Source organism: Pseudorca crassidens, chromosome 16 (genome assembly GCF_039906515.1).
Source record: "Pseudorca crassidens isolate mPseCra1 chromosome 16, mPseCra1.hap1, whole genome shotgun sequence".
Classification (NCBI taxonomy): domain Eukaryota; kingdom Metazoa; phylum Chordata; class Mammalia; order Artiodactyla; family Delphinidae; genus Pseudorca; species Pseudorca crassidens.
In genome coordinates this window covers 38,629,592-38,646,679 of record NC_090311.1, presented here as the reverse complement: position 1 = coordinate 38,646,679, position 17,088 = coordinate 38,629,592, and the positions used below count along the sequence as shown (strand labels likewise).

At 39.9% G+C, this 17,088-nt stretch overlaps 1 protein-coding gene across 14 annotated transcripts in view; it reads right to left on the bottom strand.

Annotated features, from left to right (window-relative positions):
- SGMS1 (sphingomyelin synthase 1) overlaps window positions 1-17,088 on the bottom strand; it is a 290,636-nt gene that overhangs the window by 60,931 nt on the left and 212,617 nt on the right. Inside the window, exon 1 of one of the 14 annotated variants that reach the window (XM_067710136.1) lies at window positions 12,252-12,376. The exons of 12 other annotated variants lie outside the window; for them this stretch is intronic. The gene's annotated coding sequence lies outside the window, so the exon portion shown is untranslated. Of the gene's footprint in view, window positions 1-6,831; window positions 6,928-12,251; window positions 12,377-17,088 lie in introns of those variants that run through there. One more of the 14 variants, XM_067710128.1, reaches the window with a different exon arrangement.

The following is a 17,088-nucleotide window of genomic DNA, read 5'->3' as shown; positions in this document are numbered from 1 at the left end:
AACATCCATCCTTCTCAAACTCTTCCAAAAAACTGCAGAGGAAGGAATACTCCCAAACTCATTCTATGAGGCCACCATCACCCTGATACCAAAACCAGACAAAGACACTAAAAAAAAAGAGAATTACAGACCAATATCACTCATGAATATAGACACAAAAATCCTCAACAAAATACTAGCAAACAGAATCCAATAACACATTAAAAGGATCATACACCATGACCAAGTGGGGTTTATCCCAGGGATGCAAGGATTCTTCAATATATGCAAATCAATCAATGTGATACATCATATTAACAAACTGAAGAAGAAAAACCATATCATCATCTCAATAGATGCAGAGAAAGCTTTTGACAAAATTCAACACCCATTTATGATAAAAACTCTCCAGAAAGTGGGCATAGAGGGAAACTACCTCAACATAATAAAGGCCATATATGACAAACCCACAGCAAACATCATTCTCAATGGTGAAAAACTGAAAGCATTTCCTGTAAGATCAGGAACAAGACAAGGATGTCCACTCTCACCACTATTATTCAACATAGTTTTGGAAGTCCTAGCCACAGCAATAAGAGAAGAAAAAGAAATAAAAGGAATACAAATTGGAAAAGAAGAAGTAAAACTGTCACTGTTTGCAAATGACATGATACTATACATAGAGAATCCTAAAGATGCCACCAGAAAAGCACTAGAGCTAACCACTGAATTTGGTAAAGTCGCAGGATACAAAATTAATGCACAGAAATCTCTTGCATTCCTATACACTAATGATGAAAAATCTGAAAGAGAAATTAAGGAAGCACTCCCATTTACCACTGCAACAAAAAGAATAAAATACCTAGGAATAAACCTACCTAGGGAGACAAAAGACCTGTATGCAGAAAACTATAAGACAATGATGAAAGAAATTAAAGATGATACAAACAGATAGAGAGATATACCATTTTCTTGGATTGGAAGAATCAATACTGTGAAATGACTATATTACCCAAAGCAATCTGCAGATTCAATGCAATCCCTATCAAATTATCAATGGCATTTTTTACAGAACTAGAACAAAAAAATCTTAAAATTTGTATGGAGACACAAAAGACCCCAAATAGCCAAAGCAGTCTTGAGGGGAAAAAAAAGAAGCTGGAGGAATCAGACTCCCTGACTTCAGACTACACTACAAAGCTACAGTAATCAAAACAACATGGTACTGACACAAAAACAGAAATATAGATCAATGGAACAGGATAGAAAGCCCAGAGATAAATCCACGCACCTATGGTCAACTAATCTATGACAGAGGAAGTAAGGATATACAATGGAGAAAAGACAGTCTCTTCAATAAGTGGTGCTGAGAAAACTGGACAGCTACATGTAAAAGAATGAAATTAGAACACTCCCTAACACCATACACAAAAATAAACTCAAATGAATTACAGACCTAAATGTAAGACTGGACACTATAAAACTCTTAGAGGAAAACATAGGAAGAACACTCTGACATAAATCACAGCAAGATCTTTTTTGATCCACCTCCTAGAGTAATGGAAATAAAAACAAAAATAAAACAAATGGGACCTAATGAAACTTAAAAGCTTTTGCACAGCAAAGGAAACTACAAACAAGACGAAAAGACAACCCTCAGAATGGGAGAAAATATTTGCAAACGAATCCACGGACAAAGGATTAATCTCCAAAATATATAAACTGCTCATGTAGCTCAATATTAGAAAAACAAACAACCCAATCCAAAAATGGGCAGAAGACCTAAATAGACATTTCTCCAAAGAAGACATACATATGGCCAAGAAGCACATGAAAAGCTGCTCAACATCACTAATTATTAGAGAAATGCAAATCAAAACTACAATGAGGTATCACCTCACACTAGTTAGAATGGGCATCATCAGAAAATCTACAAAGAACAAATGCTGGAGAGGGTGTGGACCAAAGGGAATCCTCTTGCACTGATGGTGGGAATCTAAGTTTTACAGCCACTATGGAGAACAGTATGGAGGTTCCTTAAAAAACTAAAAATAGAATTACCATATGACCCAGCAATCCCACTACTGGGCATATGCCCTTATTAAACCATAATTCAAAAAGACACATGCACCCCAATGTTCATTGCGGCACTATTTACAATAGCCAAGACATGGAAGCAACCTAAATGCCCATCAACAGACGAATGGATAAAGAAGATGTGGTACATATATACAATGGAATATTACTCAGCCAGAAAAAGGAACGAAATCGGGTCATTTGTAGAGCCATGGATGGATCTAGAGACTGTCATACAGAGTGAAGTAAGTCAGAAAGAGAAAAACAAATATTGTATATTAATGCATATATGTGGAACCTAGAAAAATGGTACAGATGAACTGGTTCACAGGGCAGAAATTGACACACAGATGTAGAGAACAAACATATGGATACCAAGGGGGGAAATTGGCGGGGGGTTGGTGGCAGTGGTGGGATGAATTGGGAGATCGGGATTGACATACATACACTAATATGTATAAAATGGATAACTAAGAAGAATCTGCTGTATAAAAAAATAAATGAAAGAAAATTGAAAAAAAAAAACACAAAACACTGTCTTGTCCTAGGCAATAATATCCATGAAAACAGACATTTAATGTACTGGCAATTCTTTTTAAACTAATGAACATTAAAGCAAATATATAACTGAGAATTTTAACAGTGTTGCCTGATTCCCATGGTATGTAAAACAGTTTGAGAAGAGTGTTCTGAAAAAGCCATTCTGGGAAAGTGTATTGAGGTGCAAACAAGAGCAAAGAACTCTGGGAGCACTACCTATGCAGATGCGTGGTGTTGCCATGACCACAGATTTTGTCTTTAAGAAAGTAATCGCAAGTGGAGAGAGAAGGGACAGCGGGGGGGGGGGGGGGGGGGGAGTCCTCGTGTGAGTTTCCTCCATCCCTATTTGCAATTTCCTTCAAATCAAATTGCTTTGCCCCTAGGAACCTGTTTTTGTTCTGAATTTTAACATTTAAAAAATAACTAAAGAGCTGTGGTTTGGGGTGATAAGTTCTGGAGATGGACACTGGTGATGGTTGTACAAGAAATGCATATACTTAACACCACTAAATTGTGCACTTAAAATGGTTAAAATGGTAAATGTGATGTTATGTATATTTTACCACAAATTTTTTCAAATGTTAAAAACAAAAAGCCAACCATGCTCAGCCACTGAGCTGAATGGAGTTATGAGTGGCCCCGCCGCAGGCTCAGGTGGGGCAGGGCAGGTGTGCATGGCCCTGGTGAATCCCTCTGTCTTTGCCTCTTGTCTTTTTCCCATTCACCTTTCAGGGATCTAACTGCAGTGTGGAAGGGGACATGGGGCGGTTCAGGAAGGAATGAAATCCTAACCCATCACTTGCTAAATGTTCACATCCCTTTGCTGTACAGTGTGATGAAGAAGAAAGTGGCATTTCAGGCAACCCTGCTCTCCATCTGTAAAGCACAAGGGTAGGAGACAGGTCTTCGTCTTCCTCTTCTTTTTAATTCTCTGGTACTACCAGGTTAAAACTATCAGATAAAATTGGATTGTTAGAGGGATACACGTATATGTACCTTTCATATTAGGTAGATTTTACACGGTACTAAACTTGGGAATTAAGAATTGGGATTACAGTTAATGGACTTCTGACCTGTGGGTTTCAGTTGGCACCAATCTCAGGGGGAAGAAAGGAGTCCACGTGTTCAACAATAAGAAACACACTAAATGAATCAGTACCCTTATAAGTAATTCCACAAAATTATAATTTATATCTTCTTGGAAAATGTTCAATGATGTGGAAGAATGCATGTGATATTCTATATTGCAAATTTTAAGCAAGTTTCTGTTCAGTATATATATATGGCATGATCGTGGTTTTGTGATAACTGTATCGCAGATAGAATACATTACGCACAGAAGATAAGACTTTAGGTCTACACACCAAACTGATGACAGTTACCTCTGGTGACTTAACAATTCTACTTATCTTCTTACAGTTCAAAATTCATTATAATGAACATATTATTTTTCTAATCAATACAAGGCTATAATAAACAAACATAAATAAATAAATAGCTGTTTTAAAAGTGGATGCCCTCCCTCAATTACACACACACACTTGCCCTCTCTCCCCACCCACCTCCTACTGAAAAACTCCAGACACAACCTTTGTCTTCTGTTATCAACAGAAACAGAGGAGCAACTGTGGAGCTGGTAGACTAAATTTAGCAGACAGATCCAAGTTAGAGTTCCTCTCAAAGAACTCCTGGAAATAGCTCTGGTCTCATGAAACTGAACTTCCTCACTCTGTCACTCTGGGCTTCATTTTATGAGCTTCTGATTTTATCAAATGGCCACAGGAACTACATACTATTAAAAATAGCACCACAGTATGCTGTTTGGTGTAACTTCTTGGCAAAGAGCAACTTGTTTTCTGCATTTCTGTGAAACACTTAATACATGTAAATCAAAATAACAAAGGTCAAAGTCTTCAGAAGTAGGTTATTAACTTCAGGAGTTACAATCAACAGTACAATAGATTCTTATTAAGAAGGAAAAAAAAAAAAACTTAAAAAAAATGAATGCTTAAATCTCTTATGTGAAGGTACTTAATAAACTACAAAATTATCCAATTCTCAAAGCAAAAATTTGGGGGAAGTTTATTGTACCAATTTTGCAGGTGAGGACATGGAGGCTCCAAAAGTAAGTGATCTCAAGTTAGATCTTCAGCACTGAAATAGTGCTACAATTATATTACATCAAAGAATTTTCCAGAATTTATCACTAAGTTATTTAGACTTGAATAGAGCCAAATGATCCACTTCTGTTTTTCCTTTAAAGTTAAAAAGACTTCCATTGTAATTATATTTTATTAAGATTTTTAAAATTTATAGACAATTTTTTTTTGTTTGCATTCTCCTCTTTGGCCTGAACTTTTAAAACAATCTCATTTTTCCAAAATATCAATTTCCAGTAAGACAAAAAGATGGTTTTCTTCTTGTATCTTTTGCATTAAACAGTATAAGCTTCACTTGTGCCAACGGTATTTATAGAGAAAAGTTTGAGAGAGCTGGGCAGCAAGAAGAGACAGAAACATGGTATTTATAATTTGGAGATGCAGGATGTAGAAATTATTTGAAAAAGATCAGAACAGCTTTATAATGAATAGTTCATTTTTGTTGGTAAAAATTTATATAACTTTGACTTGGCTGCGTCATGTGATTTTTAAATTGCCTGAAATATAAAATTCTCTATTAATATTGCTCTCTCTATATACAAAACAAATATCAATATATCATATAATTTTATAATAGTAATGAAATACATACATTGCTTTTTTTCAACAGGCACAAAGTTGTTATTCTTCTTTTTTTTTTCTTCTCCCAGTATAAGGAGTGTCTAATGGGGATGGAGTTTGGCTCAGGGCTAATGTCTTGAACACACGTATTTAAACATGAGGCAGCCATACGGCATAGTGGTTAAAATGAGCTTTGGAATCTCTTAGACTGGGTCAAATTCTTCCACCTTCCCTCACTAATAATAACTACCATTTGTATGATCTTAGGTGAGTTACCTAACATCTGAACCTCTTGTTGCCTCATCTCTAAAATGAGAATTAATATCGATCTCAGCTGGCTTAAAACATTTTTTTCTTTTTCTTTTGATATAATTTTAGATTTACATAAAAGTTGCAATAACAGAACAGAAAACTGAGGTATACCCTTCACCCCATTACTCCTGTGTTAACAACTTAGATAACCATAGCACACTTATCAAAATCAGGAAATTAACAATGTTATAATATTATTAACTTAAAAACAGATCTTATTTGAATTTTACCAATTTTCCCCGGATGTCCTCTTTCTGTTCCCACAATCTTTTAGTTATTGGGTCTCCTTAATCTCCTCCAATACATGGCTGTTCCCCAATCTTTCCTTGCCTTTACGACCTTGACACTACTGAAGAATAATAGTTATTCTGTAGAATGTCTCTCAGTTTGGGTTTCTCAGATGTTTTCATGATTAAAGTTATACATTTTTGGCAGGAACACCCAGAAGTGATGTTGTGTCCTATTCAGTACATCGTTTCAAAGGGTACATGATGTTTATATGTCATATCGGGTGTAATGCTAACCTGATCTCTTGTTTAAGTCGGTAACCTCAGAAAGTTGTTTGTGTACGTGGTGGTTCTGGAACTTGTCTTTAACAAGTGGCAGCTATTGTTACGGTAAAATCCAAACTAAGAACAGAAGTTTTGGAATTAGGTAGACTTGGGTTCCAATGCCCATTTTACTGGTTCCTGCCATGTGACCATGGACAAGTTTTTTTAACTTCCCCAGTTCCCGCGGTGTCCAATAAAGACAAAACTACCTGTAAAGCTGTTAAGAAGCTGTTATAAAGTTAAGAAGATGAAATGAAATATGTAAAGCACTCAGTGCCTGCAATTTATGCATGTTCCATGAAATCAATCACTATTATTACTTTTTAAGTAAGTTACTATTTTTTCTGCAAAATAATCACTATGGCTTAAGATAAAGAAATCTGAGACCTGGGGGAAAATGTGGGTTGGAGCATTGTGGGAGTAGGTTGGAAAGATGTCAGATGAGGGGGGAAGGCATGGAAGAGCCAACAGCACACCCATCTTACTCCATCTCATCTTTCCATTGCAAAAACTGGCATTGCAAGTACAGCCAGAGCACATGAAGGCATTTGTGCTTGATTTCTGACACGTTAACCCCATGATGCAAGAACCAATTCCCTGCTATACGCCATGGAGGCTTCTCCCTCATTTGTTCTCTCTTGTAAAATCATTACCTTCTGCTTGCTGGGCTCTCTTGCAGGGATTTTTAGGCTGTGACATAGGACACCAAACTTTTTTCTTCTATGGCTGCCTCTGCTGTTATACTCAGGTGTAGACAGCTAGGAGGGCAATTCTAGGACACACATAACATACGGTAGTTAAAATATATCCCTCCTTTTAAAATATAAGCCTAACCCTAAAGAAACCAAAAATAAATGTAAAATTAATCCTGGGGGGATCTGGATTTTAAATACTTCTCCGTCAGACCATATGAAGGATCATAAAACTACTGCACCATGGCCTTTGTGGATTTAACCTCAGCTTTGGAAAACCACATTATTATTCATAGACATGAGAGAGTAATAAATATGTACTGGGTTACTCCATAGAGCTTAGATGTTGATTACAAAGGCATTAGAGCATCATTAAGTGTTGAAGTATTGATAACTAGAAAATCAATAATGTGATACAACAGTCTTCTATAGGATACTATTATTACCAGCCAAGCTCTACAGCACCTGTACCTTAGAGACCAGGAAGTTAACAGCCACCTGCCAAGCTCTCTCTGTGCCAGAGTGGGAACCTGTATGCCACAGAGGTGAAATAACATGCATGTGTAGTTCTCTGAAAAAACCAATCTGCCAGATGGATACTGATGCTCTGGCTCCCAGGCCAGGATGAGGACCACTGGCTCAAGTGATCTATAAATGGCTTTGAAGAGCACTGAATTTTCAGAGGGCGGTTTAAGCAGAGAACTAAGCGGGATCAAGAGTCCAGGGTCTCTTCTCAGCACACTTCTGGCCCACGTGTGAGAGGGAAGGTCCATTACTTACTTGCATTCTCACCCTCCTGCTCTGCCTCCTAGCTCACATTACTGAGAGTTTACCAGGACCTAAACTTTTTACACTATAAGCTCACTGAAATCAAAGCAATCCTACGAAAAGGATGAAGAATCCCTATTGACAGGTGAGGACCTAGGCCCCAGAAGTGAGGTGAGACACTTAAGGTCGCACACTGGAGCAGGGCTCCGACACTGGGCTCCAACGTCTGTGTGCTCCACTACTGAGCAGTACGCCTCCTAGTGGGAAGCCGTCCCTTCCCTTCAAACCATGAGGGTAAAGCTGAGAGAAGACTCTGGAACATGTTTTCAGTTCCTTAAAAGGAGGTGCACTGTTACCACAAGCCCTGTTACCGACAAATTCGTCTCTCTTCCTTCCGAGCGGTTTCAGGAGCATCCTTCTGGGTCAAACGCTCCACCACTGGGGAGGCCCCTAACGAACACAAGGCTCTCCCACCTCCTCCGCCCTCTGCCCAGGCTAACATGTCCACTGCCCAGCCTGGCTCCAATAGCTGAGAGACAACATCAGGGCTTGTGCGGAGCCTGAGCTGCGGACACGGTCCTCCTTCCTGGAGTGCCTCTCGCGCTCCAGGGCGCCATCTGCATGTACCACGCAGACAATTCCTGAACACAAATCACGTCTACAAAGCAGTGGGTCACATCAGGGGATAAATTTCCTAGAGAAGGACGTTCCATACAGTTTCACTTTCCTCAACACTTAGGCAAAGGTATTTCTTTCTTTCTTCAAAAAGGACTTTCCCCCTTACTACAAAAACAATATATTCTCCTTATAAACGATTCAAACGATAGAGAAGTACATTCAAGTTAGACTGGAAGGAAGGAAGAGAGGGAGGGAGGGAGGGAGGGAGGGAGGGAAAGCAAGCTTCCTCAACTCCATCCTTTAGAGATAACTAGTGCTAACAGTCTGATGTACATGCTTCAGGACTTTAAAAAAAATGCAAATATAATTGTTAAATGAAAAAAGCAAGGGAGCAGATTCACATGTATTGTATAATACCATGGGTCTAAAAGAGAGGGAAGGAAGGAGATATATACAAATTTGCCAATATACACATAAAATATGACTTGAAAGCTTCAAAATAGTCCATATGAACTACTCCAGGGAGTGGCCCTGGGTGGCAAGGATGAGAAGTATACTTGTCACTGTACATCCTTTCTTACCATTTGAACATGAAACCATGTGAATATATTATCTACTCAAAATATTAACAGAGGGCTTCCCTGGTGGCGCAGTGGTTGAGAGTCCGCCTGCCGACGCAGGGGACACGGGTTCGTGCCCCTGTCCGGGAAGATCCCACATGTCGCGGAGCAGATGGGCCCGTGAGCCATGGCCGCTGAGCCTGCGCATCCGGAGCCTGTGCTCCGCAACGGGAGAGACCACAACAGTGAGAGGCAGAGTTAAATACTGAAACAGAGAAAATGCATTTATTAAAAGCCCAAAACAGTGCCTAGCATAGAGTTGGCACTCCATGGATCTTGCAGAATGAATGAAACAAATGAGACTATCTCTTCCAATTTAATAGGAATTACTCTGCTCACAGGACACACCCTGTTCTAAGTCACCTACCAGCTTACAAGGACAAAAGAACAAAAACACTTGATTACTGACAAGGAAAGTGACCATGATTGGCTCTTATAAGAGGAACAGTAAATATAAATTAAGAGTGAAAGAAGATTTTAGATTGCATCTAGCAACTGGCAAAGATATCAACCACCATTCTGAACATTTTCTCCCAAGACTCCTGTGGGCAGAGAGAGGATAAACATAGCCACTCAAAAGTCTGGATGCATAGACTTTTTAAGAAGGACAATTTTTTATGTTTAGTTGACCTTAAAATTACATGTAAATTTTGTATTTTTGTATTCTCTATAATAATGGTTATATTCATACAAAAACCACTTTCTTTGCCCAAATCTTTAAGAAATATGTGTTTATCATGTTACTTCACACCTCTTGACCTACTACCTCACATATGGGGGAATTCAAGCACCCCAACTGTAAAATTAGATTCTAGCTGAATCTTCAAATTCTAAACAAACTGGGGTCATCAAAGCAAGTGCTTTACCCAAGATCACACGGCAAAGGCTAGCAAAGCTGAGACCAGGCTGTGAGAGCAGTTTCTCAGTGAGAGCCTAAGATTTGACTGAAGTCTTTCTGTGTGTCTTTCTCCCCACCTCCACCCAACATGCACACAGCTACTACCGGCTCCCCAAAACAAAAGCCCTCCCATAGCTGCCTGGGTCTGGAAGCCCACCCCCATTTGCAGAACTGCTTAGTCCAGCTATGCCCACAAAACATAAAACCTCTAACAAGCCCTGTATCTCATTAGACTTTGTATGAAGCTTTTTGTTTTTATAAACGAAACTGTTTCTAAGCACTTCAGTAATTATTTTGGCTGCACCATTTGCATATTGGTTAATGCACTCATTGCAGATCTGTGTCTTTTATTTATTTGATAAGACCAGAACCTTGGTATGACAACATGTGGTTAACCGACTTTTTTTTTTTTTTTGCGGTACGCGGGCCTCTCACTGCTGTGGCCTCTCCCATTGCAGAGCACAGGCTCTGGACGCGCAAGCTCAGTGGCCATGACTCACGGGCCCAGCCTCTCCGCGGCATGTGGGATCTTCCCGGACCGGGGCATGAACCCATGACCCCTGCATCGGCAGGCGGACTCTCAACCACTGCGCCACCAGGGAAGCCCTAACCAACTATTTTGATTAACAATGTTTGATATTTGCAGTGAGGTGGATGGACCTAGAGTGTGTCATACAGAATGAAGGAAGTCAGAAAGAGAAAAACAAATACCGTATGCTAACACATATATATGGAATCTAAAAAAAAAAAAGGTCTGCTGAACCTAGGGGCAGGACAGGAATAAAGATGCAGACGTAGAGAACAGATTTGAGGACACAGGGAGGGGGAAGGGGAAGCTGGGATGAAGTGAGAGAGTGGCACTGACATATATACACTACCAAATGTAAAATAGATAGCTAGTGGGAAGCAGCTGCATAGCACAGGGAGATCAGCTCAGTGCTTTGTGACCGCCTAGAGGGATAGGACAGGGAGAGTGGGAGGGAGAGGATATGGGGATATATGTATACATATAGCTGATTCACTTTGTTATACAGCAGAAACTAACACACCATTGTAAAGCAATTATACTCCAATAAAGATGTTAAACAAACAAACAAACAAAAAAAGTTTGAAAACAGTACTGCCTGTTGTTTAACATCTTCCATAATACACATCCCCCTGATTTTAGCTGGCTTGGCTTTCCCTTAATTTTTTCAAAGCAACTTCATATTAAAATTAGATTATCCTATTTTACACAAAGAATTCCTTGAACAATAAACATCGGTTAAAATATCTGCGCTGAAATTATGTTCAATTCTTACTCAGAACACTTGATACTTTATATATATGTCATGTCCATAAATCAAATGCATAAATCCTGTTTTACAAAAGACACCTGCAGCAGACAAGACACTTCAGCAGGAAACCAATTTTAACTGGTGAAAGAAAAGAAAGTATCTCTGGGAGAAACAAGTATACACATTTTTAGACTGCTACTATAAAAATTTCCTGAAGCATCAGCTCTGAAGAATCACTCTATTCCCTCAGGGAATTTAAGCCAACAGAATGTCCATGTCTAGATGTTTTAAGAGGAACTGGGAAATTTGATGCCTGTACAAATTCCTACAGGGGTGAATGAATGTCCAAACAATTTCTCTATTGGATCACATATCTCTAGTCCCCAGGAGAAATCTCAGAGCTTTTAGGATCAAATTAATTCCACTCTGTCACAAAAGTAACCAGTGCATGAAGGCAAAGATGGTGATGGTCATGGTCTGGGTCTGGGTCTGGGACAGCACTGGAGAGAGGTGAAAACCAATGTCATGGGGGAGAGACCGTGGTGTTAGGAATCAGCTCCAAAAGCGCTGTGCTTGCTGTCCTGGCCCCGCCTTGGAATAAGACCCAATAAGAGGACAGTCTTCCCCAAGCATCTCCAAGACCTTATCCGAGGTGGCGTGAATTTCAAACATTTGATACAAAAATGTTCAAGTATAAAGGAAAAGGCAAGTTCCAATTTCACAACACATTCTAAAGCAACTCAAAAACCATCCAAAGCAGAAAGACTTCTAGACTAGGAGACATAAGACCTAAAGTCAACTCAATGACTACCCCCTCCCATCTTTCGGCTTCTCTTTTAACTGGGCAGAAATATAATATCTTTCCTTCCTCACAATGCTATTGTTGGACTTGAATATGACAAACCTTTCAAAACCATGAAATGCTGCACAGATTACTATATTACCCAAAGGATGGCAAATTTATAAATGATTAAATTGTAATATCAACAGTTTCCTGTCTAAGTAGCTACAGAAACAAAAAAGGATCTAGACACAATCCTTTAGACAGTTTTATCCAAAGCTATGGTTTCTGCATGGGTTTAATAAATAATACAAATCATTATGACTTAGATTTGGGTCTACTTCTTCTAAACATAACATCACTCAACGAAGGCCTAGCCTTACACCGGACTCTACAGGCTAAGGAGGCAGCAGTCATACCTCTGGGTTCTATTAGTAACCGGACCATGAACTTCACACCAGCAGGGCTGTCCTCCTCAGGATCCCTGAAGACCAGCCCATCAAGCACCATGCAGAGGACAATGCTTCCAGAAGAGTCTACCTTTATAACTCCACCAGGGCACAGTCCAAGAGTTGTTTCAGTAACAAGAGAAAGAAAAGTCAACAGACAAAAAGTAAATAATTGAATAACAAACATGAGAACAAAGTATTGGGAAGGAAATGGTATGATGGCTGAGATTTGCTTTGGGCCCCTCTCTCGCTCTCCTGACCCTGAACAAAGTAGGGCAGAGGGAAAGGTAGAATCAGAATCAGAGAAAGCCGATAGTTGTTAATGCTGGGTGATAAGGATATAGAGTGTGCTACTAGTCACTCCACATTTTCAAGAATTGTCATTATAAAATGTTTTTTAAGCCGTAATTTGGTATGAACCCAATTTTTGTTTTGAAAATTACACATGAACACACAAAAAAAACATAAGGCACCCAGAAAAAAGAAATAAAAATAAAGTAAATACATCAAAAAATCTATGTTGGGTCGTGGGATGAAACACACAAGTGCTAATCAGAGAGCCAGTACTCAGAGTAAACAGAAGTTCTTTCCACCAAGCCTCAGGCATTCATTAACAGCTACTGGAGCTACCACTGCTTAATTTTTTTTAAATTTTTTTTAAGCTGTACAATACGATGAGTTGATATACACATACATTGTGAAACCACCATGTCTTTAATAACCTACCCACACATACAACATTCCCTGAGCAAGGTTAAGACCTGACCCTGAAAGTACACCCAAATATTACCCACCCTACAGTCCCCACAGGCAGTGGGGCTTTCACGCATAGCTCTTTCCTCAAAGAACGAAAACATTTCCAGATTCTCTACGTAAAGAAACCAGGTCAAGTCAACAATAAGAGAGAGAAAAAAAAAAAAGAGGCAGAAAGATCAAACTGTGACACGCAAGAACACCTTACATTAGATGGATGATAAAAATCTAAACACCGCATCCCATTTATTGGGAAGATACATACTAAAGCTTTATTCTGTATTTCTTTTTCTGTTCTTCCTTTTTTTTTTCCTTAAACTATGTCCTCACTTGCTCTACATTTCATTTTTTTGATCCAGAGGCAGACAAGAAAGTCAGGAAATACCTGAGAAACTCCATGAATGGCAGATAAGGAGGTGGGTTAAGCAATAATACACTGTTCTAGAAATTCCCTTTGATAAAGGCACTGAGTTCTGAGACTAATTACTAGGGATAGTTACAGAGACTGTGGACCTTTTCTGATATCTGTCCCTCAACAAGAAAAAAGATTCTCTGGGCAAAATGTTTTTTATTAGTATGGACATCCACGATACAGATAACAAAATCAGTGGCTGAACAGTACAGCTTACGAAGATCTTGCAGGTGAGCTGATAAAGGTCCCCCAAAACAAGGAGATTCTTTTGATCTTACATGTCCTTGGGACACTGTGTTCAGTCATCTTCCCAGAGCAAGGTACTCATTACCCAGATGTTCAGACTCTTGACCTTTGCCCCCTGAGTCATGTATCTTCTCTCTACATGGACACATAAAAGCAGGGGGAAAACTGCCACGTAAGCCAATCCTCTGGGTTAAGGGGGGAAATTATTTACATTCCATTCTCACATCCTTCCTCTCTGAAACTTTTTTTTTTTTTTTGGCTGCACTGAGCAGCATGTGGGATCCTAGTTCCCTGACCAGGGATGGAACCCTGTGTCCCCTGCAGTGGAAGCGTGGAGTCTCAACCACTGGATCTCCAGGAAAGCTCCTCTCTGAATGTTTAAAAGAAGCTTGCTTTTCTTAAAAACTGGTCAGTTCCTATCTTATGGATAACATGAATCTTATGATGTTTCTCATTTTGCTGTGCCCACCAGGAATCCCTTAGCCAAATCTAAAACTGGACCGAACCTAAAGATTCAGTGCTTATATCTAACGAGTCTAAGTGTCTGTTATGTGGATCTCAAATCAAAACGTCCATCACCAGCCACGTGAATTCCTTCTTCAAGAGAGACGAGAGTCAGGGATGGGAATACGGGTGATGGCATAATGCTGGTTTTCCCCTGGCACTTCGGATGCGTTCTGTACCATAGTTTATGACACACGACAGGGCAGAATTTGTCCAGACTTGATCAAGAACCACATCCACTAAGAAACTCCTCTTGCCATTCAGTTATCCATAACTTTCAATAGTGTGAATTTTCTCGGAGGGCATGGTCTTTCAAGAGGTCTGTACAAATTCTGGTATCAGGCACTATGAAATGGAAATCAAAATAAATCTGAGGTAATGCGAAATAAACATGAAACAGCAAAAAAAAAACCCCAAGTTTTTTATAGCTATCTACACCTTCTGCTTTAAGTCATAGCTAATTTAATTTGGGGGGCAGGAAAGCAAGACAAGTTTGACCCCAACGTTCAGGCTGTTAGAGCCAAAGTTGCTTTTTTTCTAGGTTTTTGCTTTTCATTCAACACCAAATGGTTTAGCAAGTAATGATTGGTATGAATTTTTTCTGACTGCTTCTTAAAAGTGAATCAAGTAATGAACCAAATTAACAAATCACTACATGAACTAGTTATACTTTGAGAACTAATTATCATATATAGAATAATACTGTAATCTGCACGGACTCCTTTTAGCTTTTACGTAACAGGAAGAGCCTGGCAGAAGCACTTGAGTGAGCTGGGAGTTTCGGCTCATATCTAACTCATGAGCTTATCCCTTGAATCCAGGGATATCAAGAGACAGCAAACCTTGAGTGATGGCAAACTCCATGCCCTGCTCTCTCTAGCCACGTGGCTACTTTTTTGTGATTAGACACCAAAAAATGCCTTCATGGGTTACTGTTATGATTAGTATATTGAATTTTTACAACTCGAGATGCAATTCATAGTAAAAAGCATAGTAATGGGTTGGTGGGGTCCCCTGGATACCTTCACCAATCTGGGACTAGATTAACCCCTCCCTCACAACACACTAAAGCATGTGGATGGCTAAGTAACCAGTTACTGTCACTGACTGGAATTAGCTAAGACAAGCCTGACAACTCTGTTCCCACTGGTCGACGTGCAATGCTTATCAAGACTTAAGTTACATTTGCTCTCAACTTGTTTGTGCAGCTTGTACTTGGTTCTGTTATTATATAATTTAACAAAATATTAAGTAATAAATGAAATTCGAATCTGAAAAAAAGTGACCTGTTGTTTCTATTAAACTGAATGCTTTAGAAACACTTGACAAATGAAAATAGCTAAAAATGCTGAAAAATTAGGTGTATTCGAGATAATGTTAATATTCTAAGGGGAAAACATGACTTCTCAATATCTAGACGGATTCAGTACTGAGCTGCTTGGAAAGTTTTGATGTTCTGGATTTAAAGAAATAAAGACTGGACATCACCGACGGTGTGTCGTGACTATGATTTGTGAGGGAAAGACAATTATGGAACACAAAACAGAGAACCCATATCCAAAGCAACACTCTTGACACTAAATGAAAGACTAACCGATTCTGAGCGTTGATATTTCTAAGTTTAATAAAATGTTTATGGTGGGCATGTGTCATTTTTCATTATTTCCACTCTCAAATGATTAATCATCCAACTAGGTGGTCCTAATTGTACTTGATAAAGCTTTCTCTAAGGAACTAAAACCAAGGTCTGGACTCTCCCTCTCTATTTTCTTCTTTCCTTGATAAAGAACTTGAACAAAAATGAAAGGGAGACAGTTTGCCTTGATGAAATCTCACCCCCCTTTCAGCGGTCATGTTCTCTGGAGTCTGCACTTCCCTAGGCTCTGCAAAGGAGGCTCCCAGGGCTGCCTGCCTGGTGGCCCAGGTTAAACATTGCCTCTTCTCTCTCCTTTGCATTTACAACCGCCTTTATCTCAAGTCCTAGTATGCTCAGCTAGGAGCTGAGCAAAGTAAGGCTAAGGTCAACTTACACTACAATGGTGTTTCTTTTCCCTAGGATGTTTGCATTTCAGAAGATCTATCTAGGGCTTCCCTGGTGGCGCAGTGGTGGAGAGTCCGCCTGCCTGCCGATGCAGGGGACATTGGTTCGTGCCCCGGTCCAGGAAGATCCCACATGCCGCGGAGCGGCTGGGCCTGTGAGCCATGGCCGCTGAGCCTGCGCGTCCGGAGCCTGTGCTCCGCAGCGGGAGAGGCCACAACAGTGAGAGGCCCGCGTACTGCAAAAAAAAAAAAAAAAAAAAAATCACATGCACTGACCTTTTGTTCCATTGCCTCAAGTATGTTCAATGTGAATATGGGAGCAGGATGCACCAGGCACTGATCAAAGTCTGGACAGTCATCAGAGCCTGTCTTATGACCAATAATGATGTAACCAACCTCCCTGTGAGCTACACCGAGGCCAGAGGGTACCTGGACAGGAAGCTCCCAAGTGCTCTGGCTCAGTGTGTGGTGACCAATTCATAATGCAGCCACCGCCAAGGGAACTTCACTGTCTCCCGGTGGCGATAATTAGTGTGTGTGACCAGACCAACGGCAGAGGACTCCAGAAACACAAACGCTCCAATATAGATACTTACGCCTATAACTGACCTCAGTGGGACTTGTGGCCACATCTCGAGACATACAACATAAACCAGGGTGAATTATGTGACACTTGAGCCAGCAGTGGGAAAAATCATTAATTGTCACATTCTAAGAGCACATCTCTCTGCCTTCCTGAAAAACAGCAAGTTCTAAACTAGCCCCATTTCCCATACCTGATGTTGTAAGAGGTACTTTCAACATCAGCGATGCCGGAGGTCTTTATCAACAGCTGCCCTCTCCATCTGCACA